The sequence below is a fragment of the Rhea pennata genome, chromosome 3 (genome assembly GCF_028389875.1).
Source record: "Rhea pennata isolate bPtePen1 chromosome 3, bPtePen1.pri, whole genome shotgun sequence".
NCBI classification, from domain to species: Eukaryota; Metazoa; Chordata; class Aves; order Rheiformes; family Rheidae; genus Rhea; species Rhea pennata.
The window spans coordinates 68,437,759-68,450,290 of NC_084665.1; positions in this window are offsets into that span (position 1 = coordinate 68,437,759).

Sequence of the window (12,532 nt, forward strand, 5' to 3'; positions counted from 1 at the left end):
TACGTTTTTTTTATCAGTAGTAAATACTGCAACACATGACAATTTCTTTTTGCTTCAAGATATTTTATAAGCTAGCCTTTCAGTATGTAAGCAATTTCAAATTTAATTATAGTCCATTTAATGAAAATCTGGAGAAGGTATGTTAGTAATTAATTCTGCTTAAATTACTGTTTAAGAAAAATAAGTCATGTGGCTCCTACATAAAGATACTTAATACATGGTGGAAGGGTTTTAATAGTGATCACTTGAGGGATCACTTCATAATAAATGTTGGAAATGTTCCGTAGATTGTTTCCTGGTTTAAGATTTCATAAAAGACAAGCAAGCAACTCAGGTGACAGATTGTTTCAAAAAACATCTATTGCCCAAAGTTATGAGCAACTACAATATGAAGTGTTTCTTGGAATGTTCTTCTACTGGAGAGCTTGAGCAGAAAGGCAACTTTCAGTCTGGCCGTGGAAGAAATACTACTACTTCTAGATTAAATGAAATATTAATGCAGGGGTCAGAGTCTAAGATCTGATGTAGATCAGAATCATCCTTAACTATACACTTGGCCAGGATCAGTGGGAAGTTCTTAGCTTTCAGACTTGTTTACTGTGGGGACTGGACTTCTTGAAGCGGCTGGTACACACCTTATCAACCTGAATGTACAACTGCAGAAGGTTTGAAGCCATTTCAGTTTTTTCAGGCTGCTGTGGTTTTTGCATTGCACTAGGGGGAAAAAGGTGCTTGGATTAATAATACTAAATTACAGGCATTAGCAATGTTGTTAATGCTTGGAGAGTTCCTTTTATTCTGTTTAGAATGAAAGAAAGCACACAAGGGGGTTTGGAGGTAAGTTTGTAACAGTGGCTGTGCTGGGCCAGGCTAAATGACTAACTTTTCCAGAATTCTGTCCCTGAGGTTAATGACAGGTGCCTAGGGATGTGTATAAGAACAAAATACTGTACTAAAAAGTACAGAATGTTCTTTCAGCATTTTTCTAAGACTTCCTGATCCATCAGGTTTTTTTTTGTATTTTTTTTGGCCTGATAGATGTTTTGTTTTATGAATTTGCTTATTGATTTTTAAAAAATTCCTGTGGCAAGCATTTTCGCCATTTCATACATCTTGTAGAAAAACACCTTTCATTTCTTTTGAACCTGCCTTCTGCTAGCTTCATTTCATGTCTCCACTGTAGATACTAGAAGAGACACCCAACAATCATTCTCAGTTCAGACATTCCCCACACAGAAGCTATTCTAGAGTTTTCATCATTCTTGCTATCTTTATCTTTCGTACTGTAGATTGGACATTAAATTCTCTTTTGGGACATGAAGAGGAAGCAATCACAGATAGGCAAGAAGATAGGCTTTTTAAGCATGCTTGCTGGTTGTAAATGGAGAGAGTAGTATCCTACTTTCCATGCAATTTCCTGGTGGGAGGAAGACAGGATTCTTCAGTTATAAAGATAATTGAAGATAAACTATTTCTTTGTAATCACTGTTTTCATATATATTTTAGGAAATGTTTTTACAGTTGATCAAAACAAGTTCTGCAATAGTGATATTTAAATATGTATTTTTCTTAATCAAGGAAATGATGTATGATAACCTCGGCAAGGCAGCACAAAAACAATTTCTTGACAATATTCAGTAATGGGACTGAACACAGCCAGGAACTGAGTATCTTCATGACATGTTACTGAATCTTGAGTGCCAGATTGCTCTACATGTTAGCAATTGCAGCTCAATGAGCAGTTGGGCCTAAGGCATCCAGTGTTTTTCTACTTTAATTATGTCTTACCTAATATCTATATGATAACCTCCTTGGTAGCTATAGGACTGTTTTATGATAAAATACTGTTACACAGTGATACCACTTCTGAGCATTTTAAATCTCAATAGTCTCAAACATTTTGTGAAATCAAAAAAATTTCTATGTTGTAGTAAGATGCTAAGTTTTGATTATGTATGTATGCATGTTTTGACATGCGGTCCATCTCAGTCTTTTTTTTTTTTTTTTTTTTGGTGTGTAGGGGGAAGTGGGTGTTTGGACAATTCCTTTAATCTCTGAACAGTATCTAAGATCACTACTTTCCTATTGGCAGCATGTTTCTTTAGTATAAGTCAGTTATTTTTTTCCTATAGGTAGCAGCTGTCTCAACTTGACTGCAATGTATTATGCAGATTGTATTTAGTAAAAGAAGAGGAAAGAGTATATTGCAGAAGATATTTAAAGGTGTTATTAAAAGGGATCCATAATCACAAACTTATGCTCAAGTAAGAAATAGTTTACTGGCATGGCCAAAGAATGCACCTTTTCTTTGCTTATCTGTTTAGACAGCAAAAATTACTTGGAACCAAGTATTACACAGGAAAACAGGAAATTTTCTATGGAACCAGGGTATGGAATCAATTGGTAGTATGTCCTACATGTTGCTAGGATCTTTACCAGCTGCTTCCGAGGAAATTGTAGGACACTCAAAATCAGTAAATGATAAAAATATAAATATATAAATACATACTCTCTCTCTCTGTCTCTCTCTCTCTCTCTCTCTCTCTCTCTGTCTCTCCTGGAAATGATTTCATCCTGTTGGGTCTGTTATTTATATGCTGAATTCTGATCAAGCAGTGAGGGATTTCTATTCCAGTAGCCCCTACAGTCCTTAGCGCCAGCATATTAAGCACAAGAATTAAAACACACACAGTGCTAAAGAACCTAGTATCTAATAGTATCCTAATAGGGAAGACAGTGAGTAATTTGCATTTCTGATGCACTTCTTCTGCAAACAAACATCATCTTGCTCAGCCAAAGGTAAATATTCTGACAGGAGTACTAAATCGAGCTTTAGACTGGACAGGGTGCTTGGCACCAGGCAGTGATACAGTTCTTACTCATTCAGAGACAGAATAATAGGACTGTCCCTTAACCAAACATTTTACAGTTTAAGTGAGATCCCAATTATGGCCCATGCTGAATCAAGGCAATGAACTGCTTCTACCTAGTTGATTGCCTTTCCCTAACAAAACAGATAAATGGATTTGCAGCAGGGACCGATCCCCATAACGTGGCTGGTTTGCTCCCTACTAGCAGCTATGCTTATCTCACTCTTCCTTGCTGCCCCTCATAGTGATACCAGCTTAGGTCCTGGGGCAGGTAGCAGGTGGTTTGAGGGCTTAGAATCATAGAATCAGTAAAGTTGGAAGGGACCTCTGGAGATTATCTAGTCCAAACCCCATGCTCAGCAAGGTCACCTAGAGCAGGTTGCACAGGGTTGCATCCAGGCAGGCCTTGAATATCTCCAGAGCAGGAGACTCCACAACCTCTCTGGGCAACCTGGTCCAGTGCTCCGTCACTCTCACAGGGAAGAAATTCCCCCTCATGGTCAGGCAGAACTTCCTGTGCTTCAATTTCTGCCCTTTGCCTCTTGTCCTGTCACATGGGACAACTGAAAAGAGTTTGTCCCCGTCCCCTTGACACCCTCCCTTCAGGTACTTGTACACATTGATAAGATCCCCCCTCAGTCTTCTCTTCCCCAGGCTGAAGAGGCCCAGCTCCTGCTTGTTTCCCTTCTCCCTTTTCAGGAGCCTTGCTTTGTTAAATGTGCAGCAGGGCGAGTCTGGAGGCTGGGAAATAAAGGCCCAGATCCATCTCCCACAGCTGCTAAGATTGAACTACTCCAATTTAAATTAAAAAAAAAAATGGACCTGATGATAGATGGAGAGCACAAAGAAATAACAAGCAGTCCTCACTTGTGTAATAAGACATGGTTTAAGCAGGCTAGGGCAGGCTCTGTATGTTCTGTTACGGCTTTGTTGAGGATCGGGAGAAGAAAGCATGATTGCAGCTGATCTGTGGAACATACTGCATTGAAAAGAAAAATTGCCTATAGATGTGGAATGGTAAACAGAGCAGAGTCATAGCTGGAGGCCAGTAGGTCAGATTCATTGTTTTTGTAGCTTGGCTTTTCAGATGATACGGCTGGAAGCAGAGGTAGATCATTAGAAACTATCTTACAGATCTCTCACCTCAGACGTCTTATCTGGCCTTAACTTTTGGGTCTGTACTATTTGAGACATGTTTGATCTTAAACATTTCCATCTTAATCAGCTTAGAGGAATATTGATACTGAAGAAGTTGTTATCTGTGTAACCAGGAGAAAAGATTTTTTACATAAGTGCTCTCAGCTGAATATGTTGTTTATATAGTCAATAATAGATGTATGAGTTAAGAATGGTTTTATTAAGATTCTGTATGTATAGACTAGATGTTCTCCAGAAGCCCCTTCCAGTCTCAACTGTTCTGTGATACCACAGCCTGATCTCAAACTCTATAGCACAGAAGTATGTAAATATGTTCTTGATACTACCTAATTGCCTCTCAGCATTTTCTTAGTGAACCTTAAATAGTTTATGTAATCACATAAATGTCAGCTCAAGAACAAAACAAAGCATCACATTCTTTTCCACCACCACTACTTTCATGGGATTATGACAGATCTTGCAGTGAAAGCTGTTTTATCTGGTTGACCTATGCTCAGTGACAGCATTTAAAGTAACAACAGCTGACCTCACTTAAAGAGGAAGCCAGGCCAAAGTTAAGAGCTTCTGAGACGCTTCACCTTTACATGCAAGTCTGGGTGTCCTAGGTGTAGGGAAATGGTGCCTTGCTAAGGACTGTGTTGTACAAGGACAGCCAGGTAATGCAAGTGTCCAGGTCTGAGAGGAGGTAAGGCAGCAGGTACTCCTGGGTAGCTAGAAATGTAAGATCCATTTAACACCTGGGTGACAGGCAACTATTGTGATTTGCAGTTTGAGAGCTGCCTTTGGAGTGCTCCTTTCCTTTTGCGCCCTGAATTACAGCGTGTATGTTATTTGCTGTTGGTCGAATAAAGTTTTGGGTGTGAAGTTTGTAAGAACAGAGGTACTGCATGCTTAGCTCTTACTGTGAATAGTAAAATCGGGAGGAGAAAAGCCTTTTTCATCCTTTTTGATTGCAAGATACTGAAAAGAACTTCTGGCGTGATTTTATGACGTTCAGGTGGGGCGTCCTGAAATGCACAGAATAACTGTTAACAGGCTTCCTGAGTGAATTTCCAGCGAGAGGTGGGGAATCCCTAGCTGGAAATTGAACCATAGATTCCTCTGGCAGCCAGCTGAGAAAAGCTGGTTTTTACTGTCTTTGCTTTTCTGTGTTTTGTTATGTTTCTGTTAGGGTTGCTGCCTCTAAGGTCAAAGTCCATGCGTCTGTCTTGTATTTAACTTTTGCTGTATCCGTCTAAAACACTACAGCTTCTGCAAAAAGGTCTGGCTTTCTCTAGACAGCACCTTTTCCTGATATCGAGTGGAACTGCAAGGTATTCTGCACCTAAAGTTAGGTGGTTTATTTAGTAGCCTAAGTTTACTAGACATCGAATTAGTAATACTTACATTTCAGTATCCCAACTTTTTTTCTTTAGAAATGTCCAAGTAGCTTTTGTTCAAGTAATAAATGATTGGCTCTTTACCTGTTCAATGCCACACATTGTATGCTATTTGCATAGAGGTAGAACTGTATGATGAACTAAGTGTTTTAAAAATAGAATAGTATTAAAATGCAATAGAGGAACAGCTATGTATAGTAAAGGTAATTGACGCTTGACTTTTGTTTTCTTCTCAAAAGGCTTTGGTAAATTACTGTGTTTCTTAAACCTGTGGCCATGGCCTCACTAGGGTTTACAAAAATGATTCAAAGGAGTCATCAAAAGGCTGTGAGAACCTGAATCGTACAAAAATGCAGATAATCTCAGACAAGGTGTTATCCGCTCTGCCTTTGCAGGGTAGGGTAATGAGAAGCAGCTGTAATGAAAAGTAATTGCAGCCAGCATTTGCTAGCAGTTAGGGACAGGAAGCATTTGGGGACAGGAATCACAGTCACTTCTCATTCCTCTTTCCTGTAAGAGCTGACTTGCTGACAGTCCTGACACTCAGCTCAGTTTGGATTTAAACTTGACAGTAAGAATGAGAGAAGCCGAAAGGCAACAGTACTCTCAAGTTTGCGTTCTGTTTTTTTGGGCAGTCTGTCTCAGCCAATCTGGAGCGCACTGAAAATTATACACTTACAGCTAATGGGAAAAATGATTTTTTAAAAAAGCCATGTTTGTTATTTGAAAAATCATCCATTTATTCAACAAATGCACTCAGATGAAAATAATTGTTTTCCAAAATATTGACTATATCTTTTCATGGTTTCAGAACGTGGCACGATCTAATGACCGGGAGACATCCTGTTGTATCATCAGTGTTATATTTTGTTCCAAATTCTATGGGAAACATGCTTCAGAAGACCTATACTCTTTCCCAAAGTATGAAAGCTAATTAAAATAAAAAGCCTGTTCCCCTCCATCACCCTTCTCAATTTCCCAGATGTCAGTATTTGGTATGAGCTTGCTGTTTCTTCATCTTCAGTGTAATACGACAGCCTGCCTTTGCGTGCTCAGCTCTCTCAGGAGCTTGTTATACAGAGTTTTCTTCTCAGTGGGCTAGTGAGCAAGCTGATTTCCTCCCCCCACCCCCATCCCCAAAATCCAATGTTGATTATCAACATATTGATACAGTACATTGCAGGAAGTCTCTGGTGTCGAGGAGTTCAACAAATACTGCTTACGGGGTCTCGTGTGAGAAACCAGAACTGTTACAAGGCCTTTTTGAACGGGAGCAGCTGTTCCATTTGTACAGCACAGCAGTAACTTCTCTGCATTTTGTTTTCCCCATGGTATTCATCTACAGTTGGTTATTTTTAAACCTGCAGAGCTGAGTGCTGGTTTTCAGCTTGCTTTCTGAGGCATGAGACTCCCTTAAATGTCATTCAGTTCTTGTATTTGATCCCTTTTTTCCCAGATCTTCTCGGCTTCTGGCACTGGACACAGTAATCCAAGAGGGCATTTCTGGGGTTGTGCGCCATGGCCAGTTCCTTATTAACTGAAAAGCAAACCAAACAAACAAAGAATTAAATAGGAACTCAGTACTTCCCAGTAGTGAATTGTCATACAGAAAAGGAGCTGGCATGTATTAGTAAGAGCCAATCAAATTAAACTGAAGGTGCATAAGTAGCAAGTTAATTTATCTGTGCTTCTAGAAGAAAGTCTTCTGAGTATGAAATAGGGATTATGACTTTGCCTGTTGAAGCACTGACACAAGATCTGTTGACATCAACAGAAATATTCTATTCTCACCTGCCTCCAGCAGCTTTCAATCAGAATAAAATCCTCTAACAAGGGCAAGGAGAGCAGCGGGCCCTCCACTGGCAATGAGCACCTACGTACTGGGGCAGTGCCACGAGAGCCTTGATCGCCGCGCGGAGCCTCCCTGTGCTGAGCGTGATACCAGCAGACCAGAAAAGTGATCTCTGCCCCGCAGCCTCGCGTCTTCCGAGCAGGACGCTGCCATCGGAGGCTTGGAGGATCTTTGGAGAGGGATGAGGAAACAGTGTGGGGAAGTGGGAGAATCCTACCCAGTTAATATGAAAAGCCCTGTCCCATGATATTAGCTTCCCTTGACGTTGTTAGCTGTTCAGAGGAAAGGCTGCTGTTTGGTTGAGTTTGCTTTTATTTTTAAGCGATTTTGGAAGGGCAGTAAGGAGATGGCTTTTGCTATGTTTGTGTGGAACCTTCTTCATGCTTCACGTTGCTTGACTGATGATGAGACAAGGCGTGCAGGTAAGGCAAATCGTGTTTCTTTTTTTCTTTCTTTTTTTTTTTTTTTTTTTTTTTTTTTTTAGAGAAATAGACACCAAAGGCCTACTGAATTGCTGAGGCTTTGTAAGAGTGCTGACCTAAGTTCTCAGGCTTATCTGTATTTAGTTATTTGGTTCACCTGATGGTCTTAAAAACTTGCTCTGATTCAGGTGACAGGATCACATGATCTTAGCTTGCCTGTACGGAGAGTGCTGCACAGAACGGTTTGTGTGTGTTGGCCGGAGGCTCAAATGATAGGTTTGACTGGCAGTCTCAAATCAGGCAAAGGAAGGGCCTGGAGCTACAGCTGGGGCCAAGTGGCCCAAAGTATCAAATAGCCAAGAATTTGTCTCACTTCCTCCTGAGACTCCCACCCAGGGCACCTATTGCCTGGAAAATTATTTTTTTTCCCTGAGGCTTTGGATAGTCACATGGTCTGCCTCAGTCATCCTTTTTATCTATGAAAGGGGGAAAGAAAAAAGGATTCCTTTGACAAATTTATCTGCTAAATGGTTCATTCACCTCTATCTCTTAAAGCCTTGATTGGTGATCTAGGAAAATTTAGGGAATCATTACTTAAACTCATTACAAATCCAAAACTAAAAATTCTGTGCTTTATCAGAAACACCTTTTAACATCTGTTTTTAGGTAATATTTGTAGACATGCAGAAAGCACAGCTAAACACGATACAGTCACTTTAAGCCAGGGCAGGCCAGTCTGCTTCAGCAGTTGATCACACAGCATGAATGTGAATATCTTTGAGGCTTTTTGGATTTTTTTTTTTTTTTTTTTGATTTAACAAAAGTATTATCTGAGTCTCTACTAAATATCTGAACTCACGGGATCTGTAATCCACCTGTTTTGCTAGATCTTGGCTGGAATAGAAAAGCAAGAGAATTGCCAGGTAGGAATTAGTTCAGCAGTACTTCAGTTTTATTTCATAATAGCTAATGTCTAACTATGGCAAATCGACACAGCTTATTTTCTAAAAGGGAGAACCTCTGCTTTACCCCAAGTTGAATGTAATGATTCCACTGGCTTCCATTCTGGTTTTCCCAAGACAACCTTTTTCAGGAAGGAACTATCAACACATAGGCTTCCTCCTCTTTGATATTTATTGAATTGTGTGATGTTTTGGCACCACATCATTTTTTGTTGTTGTTTCCTATTGTGTGAAAAACTGTCAGCTGTTATAAATTGTCCTCAGAGGGAGGTGAGGGCAAAGCTGAGTTAAGAACGCAGAACAGGCTTCCCAAGCTGCTTAATCTGGCCTCTGAAAAAAACATCTTGAACAGGAAACATTTGAGTTTAGCAGCCTGAAGATTGCTAGTGATGTGTGCCTGTTAGCAAACAAACACCCATCCTTCCTGTTAAAGCCTCATGTCTAGATGCCCACAGATGTTATGTGAAATAGAAAGTGATTAATTCTACATATCTGGATACATGTGGCCTTTCTTACACTTAGAACCATGTTAAATTGCCCAATTTTCAGAATTTCAGAAGGTTGCAGGGTAGAACAAATTTTATGAATGTACAAATTACAGTACTTGATCTGTCATCCAGATACAGGTAAGATAAAACGCTACCTTGTGTTGTTTGGATAAATCTGGCTGTTTCTTGTTGGGACAGTGCTGTGTGAAGGTCTCAATTTATCACTTGCAGACTTTATGGTCAGGATTTTCCTTCTGCCTGCCCCAGCCAGCTCTCTACTTTTAAGATCATAGGTGGACTATTGGAGCTGAAACCCGTAATACCTGTGTTATGCACTGTTGGCCCATACAGGTGTCTAATCAAGCTGCACCAAGAGGCATCTGGTTTTATAGAGGCAATCTAGGACATCATCTTAGTTTTTCCAATGTTTCTTATGGAGAAAAGTTGAAAAGGCAGCTAATGGCTGCTTAGCCCCACGTCTGCAAGAAATAGTCTTGGAAGGGCTGACCATGTGGAGTCATTCAGGTATGCTTAGATGTATGTGAAGCCAGAAGCAGCTGGAGCAAAGCTTTCTGACAGAAGTGACATAGGGCAGGCACAAAAATTCAAAAGCATTTTGCCATAGGTTGTTCTTTTACATTCACTTACATTCAGAGCAAACTGGATGGCTTTAGTGAGTGCTAGAATAGTTCCTCTTACTGTTGTGCTCTTTCATAGCACTTCCAGCTTAGAAGAGTTGGGGCTGACCATGGTGGGCTTGACTGATGTTCACGGGCCAGTCTAACCCCTTCATTTCTGATATTTGGTAGTATTACTTTGTCTCAGTGTTTGCACTTTAAATGAATTAATCCACATCCTCCAGATCCTCAGAGATAATAGGAATTTATCTTCTGTTTTTTATGAAGATAATTTTCTCAAAGCCTCCTCTCACCCTCCCTCCAAAAAAAAAAAAAAAAAAAAAAAAAAAGTTTTTAAGTTTTTAAGGCCAGAAAACTGAAATGAGAGCAGCACATGTGAATCTGTTGTCACATCTCCGATTCAAGCTTCAGTTACACTCAAACCCAGAAAACATGAAGATCATCCCATTAAAATAGCCTGGTCTGAGACACAGGGGTTTCCCTCCTCAAAGGAATTCCCTGCCTGGAAGTTGTATCCTAGTGTCTTTTCTGTGCAGCACCAGTCAGATTTTTTGGGCAGCATTGATTTACAGTATCTAAGCGTGTTGTACTCATCATGTATTTACATATCTGAAATTGGGTGGGTTTCTTATTTTGTTTTTACTCTGAAGATAGATTTTGAAGTGAGTATAAGCTGCTTTTAAAATTGAAAAGACAATGTGCCAAGTGTACATTTAAATACAAAGTAAAAGCAAATACCTCTGAAAAAACAGATGTACTGAATAACCAACTAGTTTTAGGGTGCAACTGCTGTTAACTGTCACACTGAAGACTCACACAGGGAAAGCACAGAGGAAAATCATCTGTGCTGTAGCCACCTTTTTTTTTATTTTATTTTTTCTCCAGTTTGATTGCCCTTCTATAATGAATGCTGCAGTCAATAAAACTATGGAGTTTCAGTGAGGGTTCAAGCTAAACAATTTTTTATAGACCGTCTTCTATTTGAAAAGTAAGTTAAAATGCAACACAATCTGACAAAATTGCTTATGACCGTAATTCTGTTCTGTTTAGTATTGGCTCAAGCCTAACAGCAATCTGTTGAACACACAGTTTTGCCTTTCTACCCGCTCATAGCCCCTGAGTCCTCGCCTACCTTCTAATAATTTGATCCTGAAGTAAGCGATTAGCAGCAGGAGGAGTAAAGTCACAGGCACAAAAATCCCAGCAAAGAGAACGCAACCAGGCAGCTCCTTCACAAACACTGAAAGTAGGTAACTCATGCTCAGTTTCCTCTGCAGCAACCCTGCTGAATAAGTTCCTTCTGATCTGTAAGTGAGGAGCTTATTTTATCTTGCTTTCTTCCCTTTTTCCCCAGCGTCCACATTCTGCCCTTTGCTCAGGCCATTATCACTTTTTGGACTTCGGTTTGTTTGTGTAGACCTGTGATTCCTAAGAAGAGTGGAGTTCAGTTGCAAAGTTACTCAACCACAAAGTTCAAAAGTACATAGTAATGTATTAATGCAAGTAATGTAGGGCTTGAAACCTTTGGATATGTTGGGCTGAGGTGAGCTCGGTGTGTAAGGCTGCTGTATTTTGAGCACTTGAGGTTCTTTCATCCGCTGATGTTGTACAGGCTGATCTGAATAGTAAGCTTCAATTTTCTGGATACGTTATTTTTTATTTTACAGTAGATCCAAAGTGCCTTGCTCAAGATGAACCCTGTCATATGTACAAGGTGCACCTTGTAGATATCGATACACATAGTATCTGTTCTCAAGGGTTTTCAGTTTGAGCCACTGAGACATCAAGTGAGACAGTGGATGTGGTAGCAACAACAACTTTTTTCCAAAGAGTAATTGCAAAAGACAGAAAATCAGAATTCTTTTTTTTTTTTCCTTTTTAGTGAAGTTGAAAAAATTTTGAGGCTAAGCTTGCTAAGGAATTCAAGTACCTTTTAAACATTCAGGTAAGTAACTGGGTTTGAGGGGTTCATGCTGTTCAGCTTTTCTGATCTGGCTGCCAGTCAATGGCAGAACTGTGTCTAGGGTGCACTGGGTGGTTTAAACAGAAGATTACCCTGTCAGTGTCCTCTTTCTACACCCATCAGATTTCTAAAACATCAGGTCTTCAAAACTGTTGTCATCTTTGAAAGGTCATCCTGAAACTGTTAATGCACACAGGATTCACTGAGTTCATCCAGGGGCAATGCAGCATTTCCCTCATTGACCTGCCTGCATGCTTGAATTCCAGTAGAGACTTGCCTTCCCTGTGTTAGAGACATCCACACTTAGTCCTATCGCGTCCTCCTAATGAAGGGGTCAAGTAATATCCAGCATGGTGGTTTTATGGCTTCAGCTGCTTGGTGTGACGTGGATAAAATGTCTGGGTCATTTCATGACCATGAGCTCAAAGCACAAACTACCATTACGAGAGCACTTCTCTCTTGACATCCAGCGAGTAGGGACAAGATTTGTCTGACATCTGGTAGATGGGGTAGGCTAGAGATAGTGGAAAGTACAGTAGATTTGCAAGGCAAGGAAGCATTACTATGTTTCAAAAGACAAAGAATCTAACCTAGTAAGCATTTTATAAAGTTTGCGGTTTTCTTTGAGCTATGATACATTTGGCATGAGATCCTGCAGTTGTGACAAGTGATGGAGAATTTTGTATTTGTAGACAAATTCCCAGTTTTGTTAATCATCTTGCTTTTGTGATTAATAGAAGAACAAATGGAGTGTGCTTTATTTCTTGTTTGTATTTGGTCTCAATTTCTAACCATAACAT